This window comes from Zalophus californianus, chromosome 2 (assembly GCF_009762305.2).
Source record: "Zalophus californianus isolate mZalCal1 chromosome 2, mZalCal1.pri.v2, whole genome shotgun sequence".
Classification (NCBI taxonomy): domain Eukaryota; kingdom Metazoa; phylum Chordata; class Mammalia; order Carnivora; family Otariidae; genus Zalophus; species Zalophus californianus.
The window spans coordinates 129,349,014-129,375,942 of record NC_045596.1 but is presented as its reverse complement, the minus strand read 5'-3'; positions in this window follow the sequence as shown (position 1 = coordinate 129,375,942).

Below are 26,929 nucleotides of genomic sequence, written 5' to 3'. Positions count from 1 at the left end.
GAATGACAGTGTATTTCTCATTAGAAATAATGCAACCTAGAATTCTATACTGAGAGAAAATATCTTTTTAAAATAAGGGCAGAATAAAGACTTTCTCAGATATACAAGACCTGAAAACATTCATCTTCAGTACATCTGCGTTGGAGGAAACTCTAAAGTTCTTCAGGCAGAGGGAAAATAATACCAGAGGGAAATATGGATCTATATGGAAGAGTGAATAGCACTGGAAACAGCAAATATGTGGGTATAATATATATATATATTTTTTTGAAACTTCAACATCGTGTTAAAGTAAAAATAATGACAATGCATGGTGGAATTTGTAACAGAGAAAATTAAAATGCATGAGGTGGGGGATATCTGCATCGCTAAAATGCAGATATGGGGGCTCAAGAGTACACTTACCCTGATGAGCACGGGGTAATGTACAGAATTGTTGAATCATTATACTAGACACCTGAAACTAATATAACACTGTATGTTCATTATAACTCAGTAAAAAAAACTTTTTTAACTTCCAAAGCTAACCTATCGTTAAGAGTAGCTTGTTTCGGGCGCCTGGGTGGCTCAGTTGGTTAAGCGACTGCCTTCGGCTCGGGTCATGATCCTGGAGTCCTGGGATCGAGTCCCGCATCGGGCTCCCTGCTCAGCGGGGAGTCTGCTTCTCCCTCTGACCCTCTTCCCTCTCGTGCTCTCTCTCTCTCATTCTCTCTCTCAAATAAACAAATAAAATCTTAAAAAAAAAAAAAAAAAAAAAAAAGAGTAGCTTGTTTCATGAAGTAGTGAACTAACTGAACCTGGAATATTCAAATAAGGGCTACAGGAAAAATGTATCAAATAGTTATTTAGCACATGGAGTATAGAGCACCTAGTGCTAATATAACTGAGTCTGGGATCAGATGAAAACTGGATTGGATGTACTATGTATTTGTCACTTCAAATTATGTGCGATGGTCTGAATATTTCATTCTTAAAACCAGCAAAATATTTTAGGTACGTGTTAGAGGACTTAATGTTGACCTCACTAACACTTAAAGTTTTTAAAGGCTTTCCTGAGGAAAGAAAATGCATGACAACACTAAGACACAGAGTGGGACAGAGAAATGGAAGTATACACGCTTCTCGGCCTTTTGGCCAAGATCAAGTGTACAGCTTAAGGGTCTTATCATGTATATGAATTTATATAATATTACTTGTAGGTAGAGGATAATGAGTTAAAGACATATACTATCAACCCTAAAGCAACCATTGGAAAAATGGAAAAGGTATAGCAATTGTATTCATTTCCTGTTACAGCTACCACAAGTTACCATAAACTTAGTGGCTTAAAACAACATGAAGGTGTTCTCTTACAGTTCTGTAAGTCAGAATTCTAAAGTGGGTCTGCGGTGTTGGGTTTCCTCTGGAGGCTTTCAGGGAGAATCTCTTCCCTTGCATTTTCTGGCTTCTAGAGTCAGCCTACATTCCCCGATCCATGTCCCCTCCTCCATTTTCAAAACCAGCAGCATAATTACCTCTTCTCCGACCTGCCTCCCTCTTACTAAGAACTCTTATGATTACCTCAGGCTTACCCAGATAATCCAGGATAAGCTCTCCATCTCAAGATTCTTAACTCAATCACATCTGCAAAGTCCCTTTTGCCACATAAAGTAATATATTCACAGGTGAGGGTTAGGACATGGACATCTTCATGATTCCAGATCACAATTAGCTTACCACAGCTAAAAAATCAACAAAGTAGATCAAATGGAATAATAATAATAAAAAAATTTGACTAATCCAAAAAGGCAAGAAAAAGGGAAAGAAAGTGAACAAAGGCCAGTTGGGGGAAATATAAAACAATATCAAAATTGTAGATTTAAACCCAACCATGACAATGGCATTAAATATCAACACTCCAGTTGAAAGGCAGAGATTTTCAGATTTGATAAAAAAGCAAGATACAACTATATGCTGCATATAAGAATACCACTTGAAGGGTAAAGACAAATAAATTCAAAGTAACAGGACAGAAAAAGATCTATTGTGTTAGTGCTAATCAGAAGAAACATGATCATTTCATACGGAGAAAGAGATCACTTCCTCAAAAGGATACAATAATTCTAAATGTCTATGTATCTAATAGAGTTTCAAAACATATGAAGTAAAAACCTGTTAGAAATGAAAAAAGAAGTAGACTAATCTACAATTATAGACAGAGATATCAATGTCCCTCTCTCAGTATTCAATAAAATAAAGGGAAAGAAAATCAGAAAGGATAGAAAAGACTTGAAGAAAACTATAAACCAACTTGACCTAAGCAACATTTATGGAATACTCTACTTAAAAAGTAGCCAAATGCACATTCTTGATGGTGTACAAAAACATAACCAAGACACAATGTGTTCTGGGGCACAAAATAAGTCTCAATAAATTTTGAAAGACATAAAATCATATAAAATCTATTCTTCAATAACAATGGAATTATTAAAATGGAAAACAATAGAAAAAGATCTGGAAAAAACACAAATATTTAGAAACAAAACAACGCATTTAAAAATAATCTATAGGTCAAAAAAGAAAAAAATACTAAAAACCCATTTTAAATTGAATGAAATTAAAAACACATCATATCAAAATATATTTGATGCAGTGATAAAAAATACAGAGCACTAAAATGCTTACATTAGGGACACCGATGACTTAAGCTTCCAGCTTCACAAATTAGAAAAATAATAGTAAATTAAGGTTGAATGAAGTGAAGGCATAGAAATAACAGATGTAAGAGAGCACAAATCAGTGAAATTGAAAACAGAAAAAACATACAGTAAATCAATAAAAACAAAAGCTTGTTCTCTGACAAGGTAAACAGAGCTAATAAATCTCTAGCCATCCTGCTGATGATATAAAGAAAAGAGACCCAAGTTTCCAATATCGGGAATCAGAGAAAAGAATATTACCACCGATTCTATAGACATTCCAAGTAAAAGAACCTTTCATGAATAATGTTCACCCTAAAAGAACCTTTCATGAATAATGTTCACCCAATGTATTCAACAATGTAGATGAAATGGACAAGTTCCCTGAAGGATACTGTATCAGTTTACTAGGCTGCTCTAACAAAATACCACCAACAGGGGGCTGAAACAACAGAAATTTGTCACGTCATAGTTCCAGAGCCTGGATGTCCAAGATCAAGGTACTGGGGGATTGGTCCCTTCGGAGGGCTACAAGAGTATGTTCCATGTCCTGCTTCTGATGGTGTTTCGGTGACCTTTTGTAGTCCTTGGCATGTAGAAGAACCAGTCTGATTTCTGCCTTCATCCTCACCTGGTTTTCTCCCTCTTCTTCCCATTGTCCTCCCTCTCTCTCTCCTCACATGGCATTCTTATGTAAATTGCATGATATGCGAAATTGCAACTAATTCAATCTGCAGAAGCAGACAGGAGAATCTAGCTGTCTTCTACCAAGTCAAACATTGAAGAGGTGTACAATCATATAAAACGGTGTTACCCTTCTCACTAAATTTATTTTTGTTTGGGAAAATAGAGTTTATTTTCATAAACATATAGATGTTGACATGAAGTAAGCTTGTTACCATTATTTTTTTCAATGAATTAACAAACAGTTTAAAGATTTGCTAATTTTAATTCTTAATATGGTAATTACTGATAAGCAGAAGCTATGTAAACAAGGCTCCTTGGGGTCCTCAGTTTTTAGGAGTGTGGCAGGGTCCTTAGATCAGAAAGTTTGTGCTCTGGTCTAACGGAGCCATTTTATTTTATTTTTTTTAAAGATTTTATTTATTTATTTATTTGGAGAGAGAGACAGAGAGGGAAGGAGGGAAGGAGGGAGGGAGGGAGACAGCATGAGTAGGGGCGGGGCAGAGGGAGAGAGAGAGAAGCAGACTTCCCACTGAGCAGGGAGCCCGACGCGGGGCTGGATCCCAGGACCTGGGATCATGACCTGAGCCGAAGGCAGACGCTTACCAGACTGAGCCACCCAGGCTTACCAGACTGAGCCACCCAGGCGCCCCTAACAGAACCATTTTAAATATGACTAAGCTGAGGCCCACAGAGGGGAAACAAATTGCCCAAAGCAACTACTGTCTGGCAGAGCTTAGACTCAAAGCTAGGATTTCCCACTCCAGATGCCTCCATCGTACCACTCTGATCCTCTCTTGCCCTGAGTCTAGGTGAAGCTTTTCTCTATTTCTCCGTCTTGTCTGCCCAACTGCGACTACTGCCCCTAAAGGCACAAACATCAGATTTGAGTTATAAACACGGGTCACAACTTGTCACAAGCCCCACTGACATGCCCCTCCTCAACACAGATGACTTCTTCATCCTCACCTGGTTTGGAACTACTTTAAACATAACTCATTGTCCTCCCCAAGGCCAATTACGGTAAACAGACTTTGAATCTCTACACCATTCCAGGGTGGTCCTCATGGAGCTTTTTCCATGCAGCTCTATTTCTAAATTCTGTTTCTCTTCTTCAGTGCATTGGCACAATGCTGTATTTGCATGAATTTAGAATTTCTATAAATGAACTCTGGAAAGCTTAGCCTGTGTCAAGGTTATTTAGAGAGCAGAAGGAATGTGTCTTAACATGAAGGGTGGCAGGAAGGATGCCATCTCCCTGTCTGTTCACTTACCAGCAAAGAATGTGTGTACTCTGGAAATGAAAGACGTCATTTCTACAGATGCTCATGGACAGACTTTGTATTCATTGGGGAATTTCTTCTGTCTTCAGTGGCGGTGCCCAGGAAAAGCAATGTAACGGAACTAAAAAACAATTCCTCAGGCATTTTTTTTTTCAGCTAGCAACAAGATCACCTTCCTCTAAGATAAATATAGGTTCATTTGAATATTAAGATTAATTACTTAACACCTGCAATTCTTAACACCTGCAAAAAAGAAAACTAATTATTTGGTTTGCAATATCACTGCTGAATTAGTCCAGACCCCCTTTGAGTGGAGGTCTTCTTTGCATTCCACTGCCACCTTGTACGATGCAGTGCATCTCCTGACTGAAGTCACTGCGTCCCTGAGCCATCTGGCACTTCTGGCCTCGAGTTTCGTCACACAGTTCACTGGGGTGAAAACTTAGTGTTTTGAGCTAACGTAGCTATTGACCAAATGGAACTGTCCAGTGGGTTCTCTCCAGGGGGTCCTACCCCCCACCCAGGTCATGCATGTCTCTCACAGATAAGGCACCAAATCTCAAGAGATAACTCTTCGCTGTAACTTTCTCCGCTTCTGACTTATTTAAACTTTTTAAATTTGGTATACTTAACATGGACATTTGATGGAAGGGAAATCTCTTGACAGGTTTGTGGGAGATGGTGCCAATTAGAACAAAAATACATGCATTGCCATGTGGTGAACTTGAATCTGATCCCTTGTTTATCCAGAGTCTTCAGCATAGCTCAGTGACTGATTTCAGTAACTAAATACCAATCTGGGAGGAAGTTTTCATATCTGCTCTTAATTATTAGTTTTCCCCAGTGCTTATATTGTTCCTGGAGAATAAAGCCCGAGCCAAGTGGTGACGAAGGGCTCATTCCTTCCCTGAGCACATTAAAGATTCAGCGCACCTCCAAGGAGCCTCTGAACTGCAGCAGAAGCTTGCTTAGGGCAACTTTCTCCTAGCGGCCACTTCTGCAGACCACTGACTAGGTGGGCAATAAAGGGGAAAAAAGAGAGGATTGGGCTCCCACCCTCAATCCCCTAGCAGGAAGAGTCAATTTGCCCCTCCTTGCCTCTTGTTTTCCACCAGACTTTTCCAAAGATGTTTCACTTAACAGGAAGCATTCATTCATTACTGTGAACATTGAACTAAGGAGATAAAGAAGGGAAGTCAATATTTAGAAATCATTTTAACCATTTCCATACTTGAAAGTCAACAATGCCGCAAGAAATACTTTAGCAGATGTACTGAGCAGCACTCGAGTTGTGAACGTAAGACGTTTCTGGATGAAACAATAAATTTTTGAGCACGTCATATCCCAAAGAGTGTAAAAATGGGGGCTGGAGGGGCCACGAATGGGAACTGAATTACAAAACGTGGAGCTCTGTCTTGCCGAAAAGGGCCGAGGTAGGAACCACAGGTACTTCGGCTCCAAATCCACTTTTCAGTCATTGTAACAGAATTGTCATGCTGTCCTGAAACCCAAAGTCATTCGAGGCCAGGTTCCGAAGCAGAAGGCACAGGTTTGACACACAGAGGTAACTTGCATCTTTATTTTCAACATTTAGTAAGCAAAGGCCTCTGAGAATCACAGTTTCCCATGCAGTCTGTGGGGAACACATGAGCCATACTGCAGGCCAGTCCCTAGGCAGCCGGCTCGATTGCTTGAGGATTTTGCCAAATAGCTAAATGCTGCTGGTGGAAAATGTGACCCTCAGTGCATGGGCATGTGGTTGCTATAACTGCCATGGGAGGAGAGGAAGAAGAGAGGACCAGGCTAGTGGGGTTTGGGGGCGCCCTGCAAGCCCCACCCCTGGGCTGATAATGGAGACAACCCGCCCCCAACAGAGTCTCGCGTAAGTTGAATGAATTCACTTCAGTTTCTCCTTTATCTTTTTTTTAAAGATGTTATTTTTTTGAGAAAGGGCGAGCAAGCAAGAGAGAAAGAAGAGGAGAGGGTTGAAGGGCAGAGGGAGAAGCAGACTCCCCGCTGAGCAGGGAGCCCTTTGCAGGGCTGGATCAACGGGCTTGATCCCGGGACTCGGGGATCATGACCCCAGCGGAAGGCAGACACGTAGCCCACTGAGCCACCGAGGCGCCCCAGATTCTCTTTTATCTTATGCTGGGGAAGACAAGGTAAAAACAAAAACTTTGATAATGATTCTGACAATGGAGGAAAAGTTTGTGGGTTTTTTTCTCTTCAAACAAATCTCTTTCTTTTCGTGCATTTTCCTTCAAAATAATTCTATGCTTTATTCACAAAAAATTATACATAACTTGAGATTCCAATGTATCATTTGGGGTGGAAAAGCTGGCAACTGAAGCAGAAAGCCCCACGTTGTTGCAATTATCTTTCCTTTGCAAACCACCCCCGCCCCCCTTCCCGCCCCCCGACCCGCCCACCGTGGGTTCCCCAGCGAAGGAGCAGAGCTGAAACGTGGGGTAGAGCGTCCAAGGAAAGAGCTAAGGGACTCTTGACGGTGAAAATGTGCCGACTCTTTAAAAGGTAGTAAAGAGCATCAGTGATAGAGTTCTGTAGACTCATTTCTCACAAAAATACAGCTGTTTACTGTTGATTTTTATGCCACTTAAGTCGATAAAAATAATTTATTTAGATGATAAATAAAATTAGCTTTGGGGTCCAGTGAGCTTTGGGGCTAAATCATGTTGTTTTTGCCCTCAGAAGCCAATTTGGAAATAAAGGCGAAAAAGATGTTATCTCCTGGGAAAGACTGTATGTATGAGTGGGTTTTCTCTCTCTCTCTCTCTCTTTGCATTTCAATAGATGGAAAAACAGATGAGGTTTTAAAATTACGAAGTGTATCCTCAATCTTTGCTAAGCTTGAATAGAACTCGTTAAGAATTCAAGAATTTATCAACAAATGGAAAAAGCTTAGAACACGTGTTCTTTCCTAATTAAAATCTTTTAAAAATTAATAAACACCAAATGTAGAGGTCTAGATGGATTCATGCACCAGGATGCACACACAGGGGTATTATGTGTAGAGGCACAGAAGTAGTTCCTTGCTCTTTGTTTGCTGTTGACTCATCATTACTGCCTCAGAAATGGAAGGAAGCTCCAACAGATAATGATAGGGCAACCGCTGTGCGCAGACGCCTACATTCAAAATACAAGTCAGATCCTTGGGTTGTTAAAGCATGGAAAGGGAATACAATTGCCTTCTTTTCAAAAGGGCATTGACTTTTTCCATGGTGTCTTTGGGGGTAGGAGTGAGCTTCACAGAAGTTGCCAGTTAGGCTCTGAGTCTCATCCTGGTAGGAGAGGTTGAATGGGGGGAGGTGTTTCCAGAGCAAGAGACAATTAGAAACCACAGACAAAAAGAAAGGCCAGAAGCTAGTCCCTGGGATGAGAGCTGGGAATCAAATTTGAGAAATTGACACAAATTATAAATAGAAGGTGAGGCGAAGGATCAGGAACCAAGGAGGTTATGTGCAGATAAAAACTGTAGCGTATTATGTATTTTAAAAATGGAGTATGATACAAAAGAGTTCAGGATGTAGACTATAAATGAGACAGGGAAACAATGGAAAGGAAACAGCAGTGGAAGAGCTGTGCCCTTGGATGAGCATCAGTCTCGGAATGCTTCATGTTAAAAGTGAAGATTTGGGGGTGCCTGTGTGGCTCAGTCGGTTAAGCATCAGACTCTTGGTTTGGGCTCAGGTCATGATCTCACAGGTGATGAGATGGAGCCCCGCGCTGGCTCCCTGTTCAGTGGGAAGTCTGCTTAAAGATTCTTTCCTTTGCCCCTCCCCCCATCTCTCTCAAATAAATAAATAAATATTTTTTTTAAAAAAAAAGAAGTGAAGCTTTAACTGCCAAAAGAATTGCAAGACGCTGTTTGCTCAAGGATCCAGCCTGGGAAGGGGACTCTTGACATACAGGAAAGGCCTGCCCCTTTTAACAAACCCTCACAAGTTATGGATTTTTGTTTATTTTGGTTTTTGATGGTGGTTTACTTAGCTTCTGTAATTTTTTTAAACCCCAAGGAGAAAAGCGGTGATAAAATATTTGCCCAGGTAGGTGTAACCATCTTAAAATTTTCTACTCTTTCTCCATGCCGGACTCAATCCACCAACACATTCTAAAAAACAAGCAGGCAAACAAAGCCAGAGTGACTCTAAATCCATTTAAAAGCAATGTAGATCTTCCCTGAAAGGGTCTTGGAGAAAAGAGAAACCAATTGTGTTGCATATCTTTGGAGAGCTAAATTTCCTAACAATCTGCCTTGAACATTTCATTTCCTCCAGGAATTCTACTCCTGAAACAGTTTCTACCTCACTACCTCCCTCTTTACCTGCATTTCCTCTCTTCTCACCCTCCTTGCCCTCTTCAATTTTGCCTCTCACATCTTGGCTTCTGCTGGTAGCATCTTCTCTCCCATAACACAATTTCTGCACCCAGTCAAAATGACTAGACATACAGGGAAGCATGACTGGCCTTCTCAGCTATTCCCATTCTCTCCACTTACCGCCTCTCTCTTTAGCAGAACAAGCTTCAGGTACCTAATATGAGAATGTGTTCTTTTTCTTCAGAAAGCAAGAGAAGATAAGGATTTTAAATACTTAAAATTTATTTTTCCCTTTCACATAAGGAGTTCAAATCATTGCTTTGAGTTTCTTGCTCAGCACCATACAAATTTGAGTCAAGCATCTCAATTTAGATGCTGGCGTGGAATAGAAAGAGGACTAGGTCCAGTTGGGACCGTGGGGCTCGAGTCCCAGCTCAGCCACTAAACTGATTGATGTGTACCTGGCGAGACTAGACAATTACGAGCTTTGTGCAACGTGAAGATGCTGGCCTGGACGAGAGGAGCTCTAGCGACGGCCAGCCCTTGTGTAATTTATCACAGGTTACAAAGCACTTGTCACAGTTATTATTTCATTAACTTTTCACATGGTCTCTGAGGCATCAGGGTCCCCACTTGACAGATGATAACCACAGGGATTAGGTAATTTGTCCAAGGTCACACAGTTAGAAAGTGGTCAGAGCTGTATCAAAACCATGGATTTTTTTGGTGCAGAAGCATGAAATTTTAGTGTTTGGGATTTGATGATGCAAATCCCCTCCAAGGATGTTTTATTTATCTATTGAGAAAGACACAAATACATGTGATGTCCATGAGATCCAATAGCTTCAGGGACAACCAGGTATTTCTATTATATTTTAACTTTTTATAAAAATTTCTTTCTACCTCTTACTTACATCACTTAGCATAGGAATCAACGTTTCTGCAAATTCAATTCTGTAATCTTTTGAATAAGCTGACAATATACAGATGGTACTGCTATCAGAGAGTCAATGTGCTGGTTCAGTAATTTCCAAATGTGCAAATCACTGGAGAACTTGTTAGAATGCAAATTACCAGGCCCTACCCCAGGCACTCAAGTGGTCTGGAGCTTGGGTCCAGGTGACTTGGGCAAATAGCCCAGAGGCCACATATGAAGAAACACTGCTCTCATTTATAGCCTCTGGATATCCATAGCTACTGAGTTTTCTTGAAACAGTCAAAACAGGCTATTCCTTTCATGAAGTGCTTTGAGTTTGAGTAGAAATATAAAATCTACCCCACAACTTCTCTGATATTGGCTTGCCATGGTGCTAAAAATCAGGCCTTCCATTTAAAACATTTTTTTTTCTCCAAGGAGGCCAATTTGACTTGAGGGCTAACATTACGTTTTCATGTTATTGTGAAATAGTTTATGCAGAGGAAAAAAACATTTGGAGTATGGGCAATTTAGGAGGGAGGAAAGGAGGAGATGTAATGAAGAACAAAGAAGGCACAGAAAGGGAAGAGAGAAAAACCAACCAGGGCATGTGTTACCTATAGCCAGGTCCTCAGCCTGGGCGCACATCCACCCGAGAAGATCTATGAAATGTGAATGCCTATGTCCCACCTTCAGAGATTCTGATCTAATTGGTCTGGGTGCAGCCTAAGCGTCAGGATCCTCAAAAACTTTCCAGATGATTCAAATGTGCAGCTGAAGTGGAGAATCACCGCTTTACAGTTTGGCCCCTGCTAGCTCTGCTTAGCAAATCGATGTGAGGTTTGTATGCAACTGAAAATTATAGCTGTAAAATAGAATATCCAGGGAGCCCAAATGGGAGCAGGAAACTTTATTTTCCATGTTGCTACACTCCTGAGGACACAGGATGTGTGGACTGGATCAAAGTGTAAGGGTTTTTTTAAAGGAAAACCATTTGTCTTGCACTTTGGTCTCTAAAGGCATAGATGCACATTCAATGGATCTAGACAACAGTGAAATGATTGCAAGCCCTCTGGTGTTTCGTGTGTGCATGTAAAAATTTATGGTTTATTGAAATGTGAACTAGCAAGGGTCTCCTAGCCCACAAATGGAGTCGTTAACAGCATGCGGACTGGCCGCTCACAGTAGAGAAGGCAGTTCTCTTTTCTCTGTGTGTTGAAGGAATTGGGTTCTTGAGTTTTCATGATTTCCACATACGTAAAATCCCAGCCATAATGTCGCATTTCCATTAACTGAGTGGATTACAGTTGTGTGTTCTGGCATGACTTCCAGCAACAGTCCCCATACTGGTGAAGTCTTGCTGTTTGACACTGACCTATAAAACGTGTTATAATGATCTAAAATAAGGGAAAGAAATGAAAAATAAAACTGGCCACAAAGGCATTTTGAAATGAGGTAAGATTTGGAAAGGCTTTGGCACGTGCAGTGTTCTATAAAGTCAAGTCCAAGACTCAGGCTTTCTTTCATTTTGAAAAGATTCTTGCAAACAAAGCAGTAATATTTCTATGACAAAAGACTAGAGATTGTGAGTCCATAGCAAAAGCAGTCTTAGAGACGGAATCCAGAATCGAGGGCCTGCGTGCTTAGAGTTTGCCCTGCACATCTTAGAGCCAGCCGCTGGCAGTCACAGAAACCTCGAGACTGTGTCTTTGCCAAGCTCAGGGAGTTATATAAAAATGTTTAAGACAGTAATCAGGAAAAGCAGGTAAAGAGGGAGGTAAGGAGGTGGAAACTGTTTCAGGAGTAGAATTCCCCCCCCAAAAAACACCTAATTTCCACATGTTTGACCACCATTTAATGGCCAAAAATAAGATCACCAACATTCTTCTAAAGAAGAAGCTTACACATGCCAAACTCAAAAATAAGATGAAATATTCCAACCAACCGTTTTCTACCAAACCAGACCCCAGGGCCACCTGCAGAGAAGATGTCTATTTCAAGTCTGAGAAACATCTCCCATACTTGTTCATCTTTTAAACTCTCTTTTCCACTCTTTAAGTGAAAAGCTGTGTAGAGTCGTGGTTAAGAATCAGCTTTGAAGACAGGAAAAAAGCTGGGTGTGACTCCTTGCTCTGTCATTCCCTGGCTGTGTGACCAGGTAGGCTACTTACCTTCTCTGAGAATCAGTTGGCTAATTTAAGAAGTGGGGTAATAATACCTAGCTACTTCATAGGATCGTTGTTAAGACCAACTAAAACAATGAACATAAAGTGCCTAGTAAAGTGTGTGGTACAAAATAACTTCTCCATAATCCATAGCTGCAGTGCTCATATTAACATGGAATTACCTTAGACCTGGCATCTACTGGATGTTGGACATAGAGGACAAAGAAAATTAAAGATGACTTGCAAATATTGTGCTTGATAGCTGTGTCTCCTCCTCCTCCTTTATATCATTATCTTCATTACCAGGATGCTCTTTTGGGTTTATTTAGAGCTTTCTACCCAAAATTATAATAGTGAATTTTCTGACACTGGTCACTTTCTGTATTTTACTAGTAACCAAACCTCCTTTTCTTAGTCCTTACCAAGAGAAACAATAAAGAAAGAGGGAGAGAGGAAGAGAAGGAAAGAAAAGAGAGAGAGAGAGAAAGAAAAAAAAAAAAAAACAACCAGGTTACACTTTAGTGAAGTGAGATCCTTATAAAATCAAAGCCCCCAAGACTAGACTAGAAGCTGATGTTTGAATGGTAGGTGCAGGGCAGCCATGTTTTTTTCTCCCTCCCACCACCTTGTACTTAACATGTGTCCACTAAATATTTTTGGAAATGATGAATGAATGAAGTCTGCTCTGTTCTGTCCTTACAAATATTTGAGTGAACTAATGATGACACATTCTGCCCTGAATAGTTCAGTTCCTGTGGGAGTCATTAATATTTATCCTGAAAACACTGGCTTCATTCATGGTTTCTGAAATATTCAGCACTTCCTAAGTAGTTTACCCGTGCATAAGACCATCGCCAGTGTGTTGGCCATAAACTTCATTATGAATAGAGTGGACAATTAGGAGCATTTTTTGGCCTTCCAGCATGTAGGCCTCCTTCCCAAGATTTGGGAAATCTTCCATCATATGGGTCTTAATTGGAAGTGGAGTGCCACTTCCCAGAAGCCCTGAATACCCTTATTGTTTCATACCCCTAGCAATCGGAAGGGACCTAAACTCAGCTCCACAGATGATCACCATGGGGCCTTAGAGTCTGGGAGTAAATATGACACAAGGAGCAGAAACAGTTGACAATGCCTTCCAGAGGCAGGGAAAGTGCTTGCCTCTGATCTCCAGCCTCTAGAGAGATATCAGGGTGAAGAGTCCAGGGATGCAGCCAGGCGTCCATCATCCCCACATGTGTTCTTGCCTAAATTGTCACCTGCTCCTGCTAGCCTCCTTAGGGGTCCACCAGTTTTCTAAACCTGGTTCTCCAGACTTTCAGTTTGGTCTGTAATCTACTAGGTATGGCTCCAAAAATTCCTTTTCTGCTTAAGTTAACCAAAGTTGGTTTGTATTGCTTTCAACCAAACTGACAGTCACAGTAATACTAGTCAGCATTTTCTGTGCATTTTTATCACCCATCCAATGCCTAGCATGGGAGGCACTCAGTAAATATCTTTGTTGAATGAATGAATAGAATGCAATAATCAGTAGACGAGCTTGAGACTGGACTGGACATGCAAAAGACAGGTGAGCAGCAAGAGAGCTGAGCAAAAAATGTCCAGGCTGAAGCAGCAAAAAAATCTAAGTTTTTGGTTTATCTCCCCCGTGAAACTTACAATCTAGTCAAGAAATGGAGACTGGAGATTGACATCCAAGAAATATTTGCAAACAGCAAGACATAATTGTATATAAATAAGGGGTAAATGGGGGAAAGTGATGGAAGAATGTATGTATTATGTATGTTTGACATTCTGCTTTTGGTGTTTGTCTGTCAAATTATCCCTCATTTGCCAAGCAGAAAGATGTGGGCAGGAAGCGATCCAGAACAGAATATCCATGTTCTCATTGTATTAGTTCTGAATGATGTCAGCTGAAGCATTCATTCTCTGGGATCCGTATATTGACAGAGCCATAATACCAGGTTCGTCTGCTGGGTTTGGTTCAGAAATAGCTACTGTGCCCTCTAATTAGACAAGACAAGGAACAAGAGGCACTGTTCAGTGACATCCCTCATCCCAGTCACCCTCTGTTGAAGTTCCTGAGTCATGCAGATGGCTCCTCTGTCCCTCTATGCATCAGCAAAGCACATGCAAGTTGAGATCATTTAAGGAGGATTTAATAGAGGAACTTTTTTCAAATTTTGTAGGGAAGTCACAAGGGACAGTGAAGTCACCTGGGGCCGTTACTTGTTCTAGCCCAAGGGGACAAGAAGATAGAGTACCTAAAACTGAAGGAGAAAGTCATAAAGAAGTGGCCACCTAGGAAAAACCGTGACCTTGGTTCAAGGGAAGGCTAATTCAAGGGAGTCAGCCTTCCCTAGAAAACCCTGCTGAAAATAAACACCCTAGCCTCACTCTCTTCCCTAACTCATTGAATAAAGTTAACCAGAAGCCACGAGGCAAGAAAGCCTGATCCAATTCTCTATTTAGATCAGCCTCCAGAAGCAGAGAACAAGGTGGAGAAGAGTAGGGAATTAATTTGGAGGGAAAAAAGAACATTATCTATCGTACTATAGAACAGTGGTTTTCAGAGGGGTACACCCTCATCTAATTTGAGAGATCATGAAGATTTTCTGAGGGGTCTGTGGCAAGGAGAAAGGAGAGCTTTAAGACAAGCAAGTTCTAGATCCTTGAGTCGCATTTGTATTCTTTCCTAACATTGATCTGCCTGCAAATGTGCCTTTGGTTGAAACTACTTTTTTCCCATCTCCCTTTTACAGATGCCCTTATTAATCTTTAACAAAAAGGCAGATCTTACCCACCTAGAAAGAAAAACATACCTCTTATCCATTTTGATGTATCAAATGAAATATGAAATATGAAAAACTTTTGAGGTGAAACAAAGGTACAATTTGAAACATCGGTATCTATCAACTCTTTTATCAAAATGTATAATGTATTTAATTTATTGTAATCAATTGTATACCAGTAAATTTGCAATGGTTATTCAAACTAGAAGAAAATTTTTTTTAACATTGAGAGCAGTAATTGTCAACAGTGGCTGTACATTACAACTACTTGGAAAGACTGAAGATATCGTAATGCCTACGCAGCACCAAAGACAAATTAAGTAAGAATCCCTAGAGGTAGGACCTACACGCAAGCAATTTTTAAAGCACCCTAGGTAATCAAAAATGCAGACAAATGTGAGAACCATTCAATTATAGACTTCTAGAACTAGAAACCATTGGTCATAAGAAATGAAGTTTTTAAAAATTTATGTGCCCGTTTTGTTTAAGACTATTATACAATGATGGATAGACATTTAGATCTAAAATTATATTACGTAGGGATCTTATGTATTACATAGGAAAGAACTGTAATTACATTACAAAGAAAAGTGAGCTGACATTCTTTGAAACAAATTTCAAATTGAGAGATTTGCTGAGTCTAGCTCTGGACAAGAGGCTGAAACTCAAGTAGGGCATCAAGGCAAAGAGGCACCAAAGCCCGCAGAGCTTTAGGCAATTCTACAGACTTGAAAGACAAAAATTATCGTCTGGGATGCCAAGGCATCTAGGACTTGGGGACCAAGAACTTAAAGAAAGACAATGCAAAGAAATAAAAGCCCAACACTCAGTTGTCCCCTATAAATCTGCTCAGGGCAAAATGCTATGTCACTAAGCAAAAAGCTCCAGAAATGCGGAGTGGCATTTTCAGCAGTCCCACAGGCCTAACGAGATCAAGAATTTGTCTTCCTCCAAAGAAGCCTCTCCTCCTCAGGACTACCTTTCCTTTGAAACCAGGGAACCTGACTGACTCAGCCCCTTTCTCAACTCCTTAGTCTCCTTTGCTCCCTCTTGTCATCTAGCCCTTTAAGAGGGGAAATGGGTTCCTTCAGGAACAGTGTTGAGAATGCCTTTCAGTGCACGCCACACTGTTGCTGCCTGTCTCCTCGTTCCTTCCTGCGCGGTGTTGGCCTCCCCCATGTGGACTGCAAATAGGGAGACCTGAGGCCCAGTGAGGGCCCTGGGGGAGTATCTGTTGACCCCTAAGACATTTACTTGGTTATTTAGTCCCTCCACAGGATAATGTTTGCGTGGTGTTTTAAGGATTTTTTTTTAAGATTTTATTTATTTATTTGACACAGAGAGAGAGAGCACAAGCAAGGGGAGCAGCAGGGAGTGGGAGATGGAGAAGCAGGCTCCCCGAGGAGCAGGGAGCCCGACATGGGGCTCAATCCCAGGCCCCTGGGATCATGACCTGAGCCGAAGGCAGTCGCTTAACCAACTGAGCCACCCAGGCGCCCCTGCATGGTGTGTATGCGTGTACGGGTTTGGAATGAAGCTGGAATTCTTTGCAATTTGAAGGTACCCAAGGGCAGAGGCCCTGCGTATTCAACTGACTCCCTGCTCTCTGGTGCTGATGAGGTTGGTGATTTGAAAGCTTCACCTTTCTTACCACTCTGAGTCTCACAATAAGATCTCAAGTGGCCATCTTTCCCCTGACTATCCCAGCTTTTCACCAACGAGTCGGTCTCCAGATATAATGGCAATCCATGTGAAACCAGTCAGAAAGAAACCATGCTTCTCAGGCAGTGTGTGAATCAGCAGCCACAAGTTTGCATTTTGGAAATAGTTTTGGCAGTTGGGGAAATTATCCTGAGCTCGTTGGGACTGTTATCTCTGAGTGGAAAGAAGGAGTCATCTGAGGGTGAGGTGGGGCAGAGTGAAATCAGTGGAGAAGAGGTAGCAATTAGGATAATGCAGCAGCAGCATGGGAAAGGTTAGAAACAAATATTCTGCTGAAACTAAATGTGACTGAGAGCCAGAGAATTCCTGGCAAACCACATAAGCCAAACCTCTCATTTCACAGATAAGCGGCCCAGAGAGGTCGTTAGGCAGTTACACAAGGAAGTCCACAGCCCTGGTTCCATTTCCAAGCCCACACTGCCTCAGAAGCTTCCAGAACACACTCTGCTCAGTGTTAACATGATGGGCTTCTCCATTTGGACTTTGTGACTCCTAAGATTCTTTAAAAGCATGATCAACCGACAATATAGCAACACTTTCCCAGAAAGTCAAAGAGGACAACAACTTTTCAAGAGCTAAGTTGCCCACATTGTATGCACATTTCTTTTCTTCAGTCAGAGCCTTAACATCATCCTGGATGAGATGGTAGATGTGTTGACTCAGCCATCTTCCCAGCCTGTGGTTCCTTGACTTCATCCTCTGTTCCTCTACATCAGTCCACTCCAAGGCCCATGGTCCAGATATTGCCACTACCAGGACCTGTGGTCTCAGGAGAATTCCACTCTCTAATTTCTGTCTCCAGTTCTTCAATTTCTCACTCTCGTTATGTCTGTTCTGTGAAATTTTCTGTCCAACCATGCCTCCCTCCCCTCCCCAACGTCTCTTGGCTTCCATTTTCTCACCCAGCTTGGACCCCATAGTCAGTAATTCCAACCACAACCTCGTCCGCATCTCTGAGCCCCTTACCCCCATGATCTCCGAGCGTTGGGTCCAATAATTCATTACCCTCCCTCAACCCCATCACATCCACCTCCTTTGTTCCTGACCCGCTGAGTTCAGCGGAAGAAGACAACACAGTTTGAAGAAGTAGCCACCGGTGTATATTTATCATTGCCACCCTTACTTGAGCCCTCATGACAGACTGTCAGTCTTTTTATTCTCAGCCTTTCTTATTTCACACACAGCAGTGATATCAGAATTCTCACGCCAGCACCTTCGCTTGACTTGCGTGACTCCCAGAGGGGACCTCATCTTCTACAACACCAAAAAAGGACCCACTGATGTAAACTCCTTAACTTCCACGTTCCCAAATACATGTATCTCACTTACTCTTACCTTCCTTAATCTTCTCTCAAAATAAATGGGGCTAGTTGGAGACAAAGGCTGGTGCTTTCTCCCTGCCGTCCACATCCTCTTCCCAACTTACTGCATGGAGACATTAAAAATAACCATTTCGGGACGCCTGGGTGGCTCAGTCAGTTAAGCGTCTGCCTTCAGCTCAGGTCATGATCCCGGGGTCCTGGGATCGAGCCCCACATCGGGCTCCCTGCTCGGTGGGGAGCCTGCTTCTCCCTCTGCCTCTGCCTCTCTCTCTCTGTCTCTCATGAATAAATAAATAAAATCTTTAAAAAAAAAATAACCATTTCACTAAACCTTCCTCTTTCTTGCTTTTTACTTGTTAATTGAATGTCTCGGCCTATTTTCCTTTATGTTTTACACACACACACACACACACACACACACACACACACTCTCTCTCTCTCTCTCTCAGATGCACGCAGAAACACACATACACACACGTGAATTTAAGAAGTCTGTATAAGCCAATAAAACTAATGTCCTTATTATGGATCACTGTTATAGAGCGCAGGGAAAAATAAATGTTGGTGCATGTTAGGTTTATGCATTGGGTTTCTACACAGTCTCTTAGTGGGTTACTCCTACTTGCTCCCCTAATAATAAAATACTGATTCTCAGCAATTTACAGCACATAGACCTACTGACATCATCTGAAGGGGAGTTTTCCAAAATCCCAATCTTGTTATTTCCAAAACTTCTAAATCAACAGGCCAGCTTGGGGGTCCCTTTATGAGGCACTTCTGATACCCAGGAGCTCCGGGTATGTTTCCCTGAATTCTTTTTTTTATTATTTAAGATTTTATTTATTTATTTGACAGAGAGAGACACAGCGAGAGAAGGATCACAAGCAGGGGGCATGGGAGAAGGAGAAGCAGACTCTCTGCTGAGCAGGGAGCCCGATGTGGGGCTCGATCCCAGGACCCTGGGACCACGACCCGAGCCAAAGGCAGATGCATAACGACTGAGCCACCCAGGCGCCCCTCCCTGAATTCTTTTTTAACTAGGTAGCAACTGCACACATGAAATTCCTCCCCAAACACCATTGCCATTGCAGGAAATTACGTAGCTATCCGCAGATCAGAAAAATAGACACTGTGAGGGCCCCCCGGATCCTGGCAGAAAACACACTCTGCATTTCACATAGGAAGGTTAAGAGAAAACACAGAGGGATGACATCCCCTAAAAGCGAAATATTTGTCTCTTTTTCTTAAATAAAACTAAGTGTTCATCTGAGCCTGTCTTGACTTGGATCTAGGCTCCATCTACACTGCCACGGAACAAAATCCCCATATTTTAGGGGAAGGAGAGTCTATGTTCTTTGGCTAAATTTCAGTTTTTTCAGTTTAGATGTTTTCAAACCCCAGGCTGACGGCCACTGCGATGTTCTGTCGTTCATAAATTTAGGGAAGACGTACGTTCAGACTTCCTAACACGTCCCTAGGTACTTGATTCTGACCTTGGAGGTCTTTAATCCACAGAGAGGGATGGAATGGAGAGAATAAAGGCATTTGTTATTATGTTTTATCGTGACTTGTTCATAACCTACTTATTACACTTGGCACATGACAAGGTGTCCACAGATGTACCTCTTTCCTGAATTTGTTTGGAGCTAATAGATGATGGTCCCTGAGCCAGGCTAGGCTGGCCCTGTGAATAGTGCCTTTTTGCAAAGCTATTTTGCCCTGTGTCTGAAATAACTTTGCATAACTCATTATTTTTCTTTACTGAGTCTAAATAAAGATGCATGTCATCTGATAGTTTATGAAGTAATGCACACATGCTCTTAATATGGCGAGCAACACACGGGGCTTGCGGGAACTGAGACGTTCAGAATCTCTTGCCTTTTCTCCCTCGCGTTTTCTCAAAAGAAGGAAGAACAGGGAAAGTTATCGTGCGTCGGACTTGATAGGAAGCTCTGAGAGTCTGGGGTAAGGTTTAAGGAATTATTTGTGCGTTTATATGTGTTTTATCTGTTAAAATAGCCACAAGGTGAAAACCTGGGGAAAGTTCAATGGAATGTAAGGACTTGGGAATATTTAGTACCTGGGGCATTTTGAAGATTCCAAGAAAGACCAGGAAACTCTCCTCTTGCACTGACTGTCATGGCTTCCACAGATGTTGCTGTGGCCCTGAGCACCTCAATACACCAGATCCCCAAACAATAAGCACAGTAAATTAAATGTGGCTCCAGTGGTTTTGGAGCTGGACCAAGAAGTTATCTTTATTAATGCATTCAGGGAAAAGGTCTCAATTTTATGACGCTGTTTCCTTAATGATAAAGACAGTAACAGCACTGAACCAAAACACACCCAAGAAATCTGTGGCTTTTGGCAGCCAGGTTAATCCCCCTGTGTGCTTGGTACAGTTAGGATTTGGCACCCTATAACCCGCCCACTCCCCGTTTTCTCATGCTGCCTCTCTTTGCTTTCTCTGACATTTTCTTGGCTTTCGTGGAAATTTTGACACATAAATCCCACTTGTCAAATGATATTGTAAAACAAGTATCCGAGTGTCAGCACATGGCACCACAGTCTGGGGACTAGAGGAGAGAAAGAGGAACACCTCTTGGAGGCTTTCATCTGCCTCCAGCCATCTGCAAGTAATTTGAAACCAGTTTCCAATGCAGGGAGGTTATTTGGCCTGGTAACACAGGCCCAGCATAAAGAAAGGGCCAGAGTCATCAGAACCTGTAAACGCTGTAAGGAGTAGATAAAATCGTGTCTTTTTAAAACCTGTCTCAGACCAATCCATTAGCATTTAGTCAGATGGTCTGAAGTCTCTTTTTAGTTACAAATCCCACCAAACGGCTCTGGCCTGTTCGGGGCTCAGATTTGCCAAACACCCCCTCGTCTCTTGGCCCTCATGCTCCGGACTTGAAAATGGCTGAGACCCTGCTAAAACGTCTGTGTTCCTTCTTGGAGTCTGAATCTGGGATGCTTCCCCATCACTTCAGGATAAAACAGAGACTCATAGTCAAGATGTGGAAAGTCTCTTATGAAGAAGTAGGTACTTTCTTTGTCTGGCCAAATCCATTAAATGTCTGTGGTTATTCTTAATCTTAGCAGACTTACAGGGATTTCTGTGGAGATTTCGGTTTGGTCTGTGAGAATGGTAGCAAGTTCATGCAGAACGATGAAGTGAAAATCGAGGAAGACCCATCTCGGGATGGGGAGGGACTGACTGCTAGAAAATCTGAGTCAATTCCACGTTCCTGCTCGGACAAAGTCAACCTCCCTGGATGTCAGCTTCCCCATCTGTAAATGGGAACACTAATTAATAGGTATCTCACAAAATGGTTCCATTTAATCTGGCAACTTAGCTCAACCACTCAGCAAATGTTAGTATTGATTATCTTCTCCCCTCACCCCTGCAATAAGGATCAAGTATATGAGCCCATCAGAGATGGTTTTACTGGGAGGCTACAGAAGTTTAAGTTTCCTGGTCCCTTACCTGCACCTTCTTTCACCTAAAATGGGCCCCAGCAGTGTAGCAGGATGTCTATATACTTGCAATATTTGAAAGAATAAAATATGGCTACAGTAACAAACCGGTTTTTGAAGGACAGTGGTTCAAAAAGAATTTAAGGTCAGCTCTTGTGCAATAAAGCTTGGAAGAATCTGAAACCTATGGTTCTTATGTAGAAGAGACTTGATAGAGTTTTTTCCAAATCTGACAAGAATCCTCAATATTTATATAACAATGTCACTAACAAGTTGTGAAGCTGAAAGAATGTTATTCAACAATGATAAAACAACAAATTTTGAGCATCCATGCTCAAACAAAGGAAATATACTGAAAGAAATAATATTTTTCATTTCTCCCAATAAAAAAAATATCACAAAGCACTGTCCCAGGAAGAGGTGAACAAAGAGTATGCAGACAAAAATGTAGGGAAAAAAGTATTTTAGAGGTGTGTTATGAAATCAATTAATTAAAATACATAAAAAATTTGGAGTTTGTCATGTGGTAATTACGGTGTTTTCAAATGTTGTAATTTGCTCTGATCCCCCATCTCATTATAAAATAATACTCACTTCCATGTTCAATCTTTTCATAATTTTTATGATCTTTCTCAAAGACGACCCCTCAAATTATACAAGCTGCAGGCCCCAGCAAATCTGGATTTACCTGTGCAGCCAAGGAATAGACTGCACACTCCTGGGACTGAAGGCAGGCTGGGCTGTGCCGCTTAACTTGTAGACACCTCATCCTTCCTGCCCTGCTCTCTAGTCCTGGTTTCCATTTCCTGCCTACAGATCAGCCCTCCTCAACTCCAGTGTTACTCCAATAAGGCCCAGAAGCCAGCCCGGTTGCCTGCACCCTGCCTTCCCTCTTCCCTGGTTCTACCCCCGTCAATATTCACCTGTGCCAACTCATGCTCTAGGTCAGGACTAAAAGACCATTCACAGTTTACTGTATGACAAGAAATTACCTGAATAAATACAAGACTATATAAATTAACCATACAATCACATCATTAGTGAGTTTCCCAAACCTCTGAAGAAGTACACGTAAAAGCAAGAATACCAGTGTTTGGTGATTCTGGGACAGGAGATACTTTCTGCATCTCTCAGGATGGAGCTTGCTTTTCTAGCTTGCTGGTGGTTAGCTGGACAGCACTGCAGAATAACCTCTCATACTGCAGCCAGTGTGGAAGAATATCTAAAGACAACTCCCTGCTTCGTTTCTATTGTTTAAACCTTTTCACAAGCTATTTCCAAGATGTTTGAATAATGCAATCATCCCAGAGGACAAACTTAAGGGCTTTGGTTTACAAAATTTTGTAGACTTCCCATTCTACTCTGAGCCATAGCATGAAAACATCTGCCCTCATTTCCTACTGCTAAAACCCTTCCCTTGGAAGCCCCAGCCCAAGCTGGTGGTGTCCTCATCACTCACTGCCAGGAGGACCACACACACCTGCCCAGTTTGGTCACCAGTCACCTTTCCAACCTCATTCTTGCACACACTGAGGTACATGTACCTCAGTGGTCCCCAAACCTGGCTGATGAGAGTTGAAGGCTGATGAGAGGCAAAGTCACAAGAGAGCATGTGACTAGTACAACTCCTACGTAGCCTTCAGACACACTGAGTTGAATTTTGGGGATGTGAGGCTGAGAATATTTGATATGTCCCCAGATAATGACAATGATTTGTTCTTCATTCTCAGATATATTTTCCACTCCAGTGGCTGGCTAGTTTCCCTAGTGCTATTTTACCAGCTTCACTATTCAATTGTCTTTCTTCCATAAAGCTTCAATCTACCATCCTATCTGAAAGAGACTCTACTCCTCTGTGTTCAAGGACCAGAACATTCTCCATCAGGTTCCCATCAATTTTCTGTTTTGTTTTGACAGTACAAACCTGCAGACCAGCATCCACTCTCGGCCCACTTAGACCATTTTCCACAGAACGACCAAGCTGATCTTTGCAAAATCTAAATCCAAATTATACCACTTAGAGTCTGTCCTGGGCTTTGCACTATGCAGCCTTTCCCTGTGTCTCAGTCTTCTTTGGTATATCTTCCATCTCAGTCACACTGTGCTTCTCCAGCTTGCCCCTCCTCAGTTCTTGGAATGTCCCATGTTATTTTCCCTGCCCCATGATCTTTGCACATGCTGTTCCCCTAATGCTTATTGCCCAGTCAGAGACTAAGCATATTCTGAAAGCTGCTAAAGCCCAGGCAACCAAAAAATGAGCGAAACACCTTCAGAGCATATTTGGAAATTGAAAAGAAAACACGAAAATAATTATCACAAGAAAAGATCACAATTTTACCGGTCTTCCTAGATTCTTTGAAATTTCAGTTTAGTTAAGTATGTATTTTTAAACACATGCAGCAGGGAGGGCACCATCATTTTGTTCTGGGCCCCACTCCCAGAGTCTCTCAGTCAGAAGGTCTGGGATGCACCTGAGAATTCATGTTAACAATTTTCCAGGTGCTGTTGGCACTGCTGGCATTGATCATCCTGTATTTACAATTTTGAGTACACAACAGAGTCTATACAATTTGCTGAGCCCTTAAAAATACAGTTGCTTGGGCTTACCCATGACCAATTAAATAAGAGTCTCTGAGGACAGGGGCAGGAATCTTTATGTTAAGCTTCCCACAGGATTTAATTATGCAGCCAGTGTGAAAAACCACTCGTTTAGGAATCGCAGTCTGAAGCCACAATCTCTGCCCCTACCCCCATCCCAGAACATTCTCCACCCTCAGGACTGTTAACTTTAATCCTATCTTTTTTTGTTGTTTTTTTTTTAAGATTTATTTATTTATTTGAGAGAGAGAGAGAGTACACTCGAGAGTGGGGGATAGAGAGAGGCGGAGGGAGAGAGAGAGAATCTCAAGCGGACTCTGAGCTCAGCCAGGAACCCGACAGGGGGCTCCATCCCACAACCCTGAGATCATGACCTGTGTTGAAACCAAGAGTCAGATGTTTAACCCAGGCACTCCTTTACCTATCCTTTAGATGCAACTTGTGTCACTTCCTTTTTTATATTTCTTAATGTATCCATGTCTCTTTCCTTCAGAGGCTATCTCAGACTATAAAAGTAGATAATTGATATGATGATTTCCACACTGTCTCTTTCTTTGCAGGGCTCTAAGTTTCATGTTCCTGTGGGGGCTTCCCTATTCAGCGGGGAGCCTGCTTCTCCCTCTGCCTCTGCCCCTCCCCCCGGCTTATGCATGTGCTCTCTCTCTCTCTCAAATAAATAAGTAAAATCTTAAAAAAAAAAAAAAAACTAGGTTGACATACTTAATGCAAAAGGACCAGCAATACCAAAGGCTAGGAGAACAATCAAATCGGTATGTTTAAAATAAATATGCTTAAGAATGATTAAAGATATAAATGAAAAAATAAAAACCTGGAAAAAAGCAACAAGATGTGAATAAAGGGATATTAAAGAGGCTACAGTATTGAGAGCATCATAGGCACAAGAGCGGCCTTGGTAAACCAGGAAGGTCTCAAAGCATCCCAAGTACACCTCCACACCCCCAAGGTGGCAGAGGACTGAGCAGAAAGGGGACAGTCCTAAAAGGAGGCTTGAGCAAAGAAAAGAAGAAAAGGAGGCTCCCTGCATGGACAGAGGTGCCCAGAGGCCAATGAAGGCCTGCTGTCTCCTTAGCCGATGTGCAGGAGCATCAGAGATCAGGGAGGCCAGGACAAGTGGTCTGACTGGAAGCTGTCTCCTTATTGCAGGGAAAGAAGAAAGTCATGCCAGGGAGAAAGGAAATTGAGGTCAGCTGAGGATTTACTCGAAGGGGCTAACTCAAAATCAGAAACAACTAACTATCCGGAATTGACAAGTCTGTTATCTGCCATCAAGGGGAATGGGGACTGAGTTAACAGAACTAAAGAAAGGTACTAAGCTGTCATGCCTAATTTTGCTTTTCATAACTCTGAAAGCCTGACCCTTTACACTACATAAGTGGGCCTTTGCTGTTTTGTAGTGAGAGGAATCTTCCTATTACATAAATAATTCCACTCTTAGATTTGTCTGCTTGCAAGTAACATACGGGTACTCATTTTACATATTGTGTTTCATGATTTAAAAGGCAGCCCTCTGCCAAGGATGGAGGCACAAATCTCTACAAAAAGGGTTTCTCATTCCTAACCCACATTCCCCCATCTGTTGGTTGGAGAGGATATGTATGAACCCCAATTCTGTTATGGAAACAGTAGCTCAGACTCCAACAGGAGCACTTTCACTATAGATGAACTTACTAGTGTCCTGTTCATATAGTCAGTCTCATAATCCAGTGAATGCCAGGCTGCCTTTAAGAGATGGAGTTCTACTCTCTCTGTCTGTGCTGAGCAATCAAGGTCATCAGAACCTGCAAAGCTGAAGGTCAAATTTTGGACATAGAAAATTCACACTAAAGAGTCCAGGGGACATGTTATCCATGTTCCATCCATTGGAGGCCAGCCTCATATATAGATGTTAGCACTGCCATCCCCTCTCTGCTTGCCCTCATTAGGATTCTTTTTTTTTTTTTAAAGATTTTATTTATTTATTTGACAGAGAGAGACACAGCGAGAGAGGGAACACAAGCAGGGGGAGTGAGAGAGGGAGAAGCAGGCTTCCTGCAGAGCAGGGAGCCCGATGCGGGGCTCGATCCTAGGACCCTGGGATCATGACCTGAGCCGAAGGCAGACACTTAACGACTGAGCCACCCAGGCGCCCCGCCCTCATTAGGATTCTTGACCAGGCAGAATGATCTCCTCTCACTTTAATTCTGCCTGGTAGCCCATCTCCATTCACACTTGGACCCATAAAAGGAGCCAACCAAGAAGAGTAAGATTAATTCAGCGGCTTCTAGTCTCTATTAGTAACAGTTTCCCAAATAAGAACTTTTTAAAATATCATCATTGAAGCCTCAAAAGAGAGAGATTCCAGCTGTATTCTGATACGGATTTCATCAGAAAAATCCCCACCATCTATAAGAGCCAAAAGAGACACACACAAAACAAAGCACTTTAGAGTAAACCTAGCAAGATGTTGCAAAACACTTATGAGAATAACTTTAAAATTTGCCTGAATGACATACAAGTAGATTTGAACAAAGAGATATACCTTGTTCTCAGACAGGATGTGTTAACATCATAAAAATGTCACTTCTGTCCAAGTAAATGTATAAAGATACAGTGATAAAAATGCCACAGTGGGTTTTTTTTTTCCCCCTGAAGACTGACAATTTGATTCTAAGGTTCTTACAGGAAATAAATGTAGAAGAATTGGCCAGGGTAATCCTGAAGGGGATTAGCAACTACTGTGAAAAACTCCCAAAACCCTCTTCCCTGCTTGCATTCTTCTCTCAAAAGCCTTAAGGCCCTAGGCAGAAGCCGCAAACTCTCCTGCCCCAGGGCATAGGTAAAGACACATTGTTGCTGAGGAAAAGAAAAAGGGGGAAAATCCTCTTATCCTGTCAGAGTAGCAGGAAAAAGTCCTGGCCCCGGATCGTATATCAACAGTATAGTAGTCCTCTCTCCA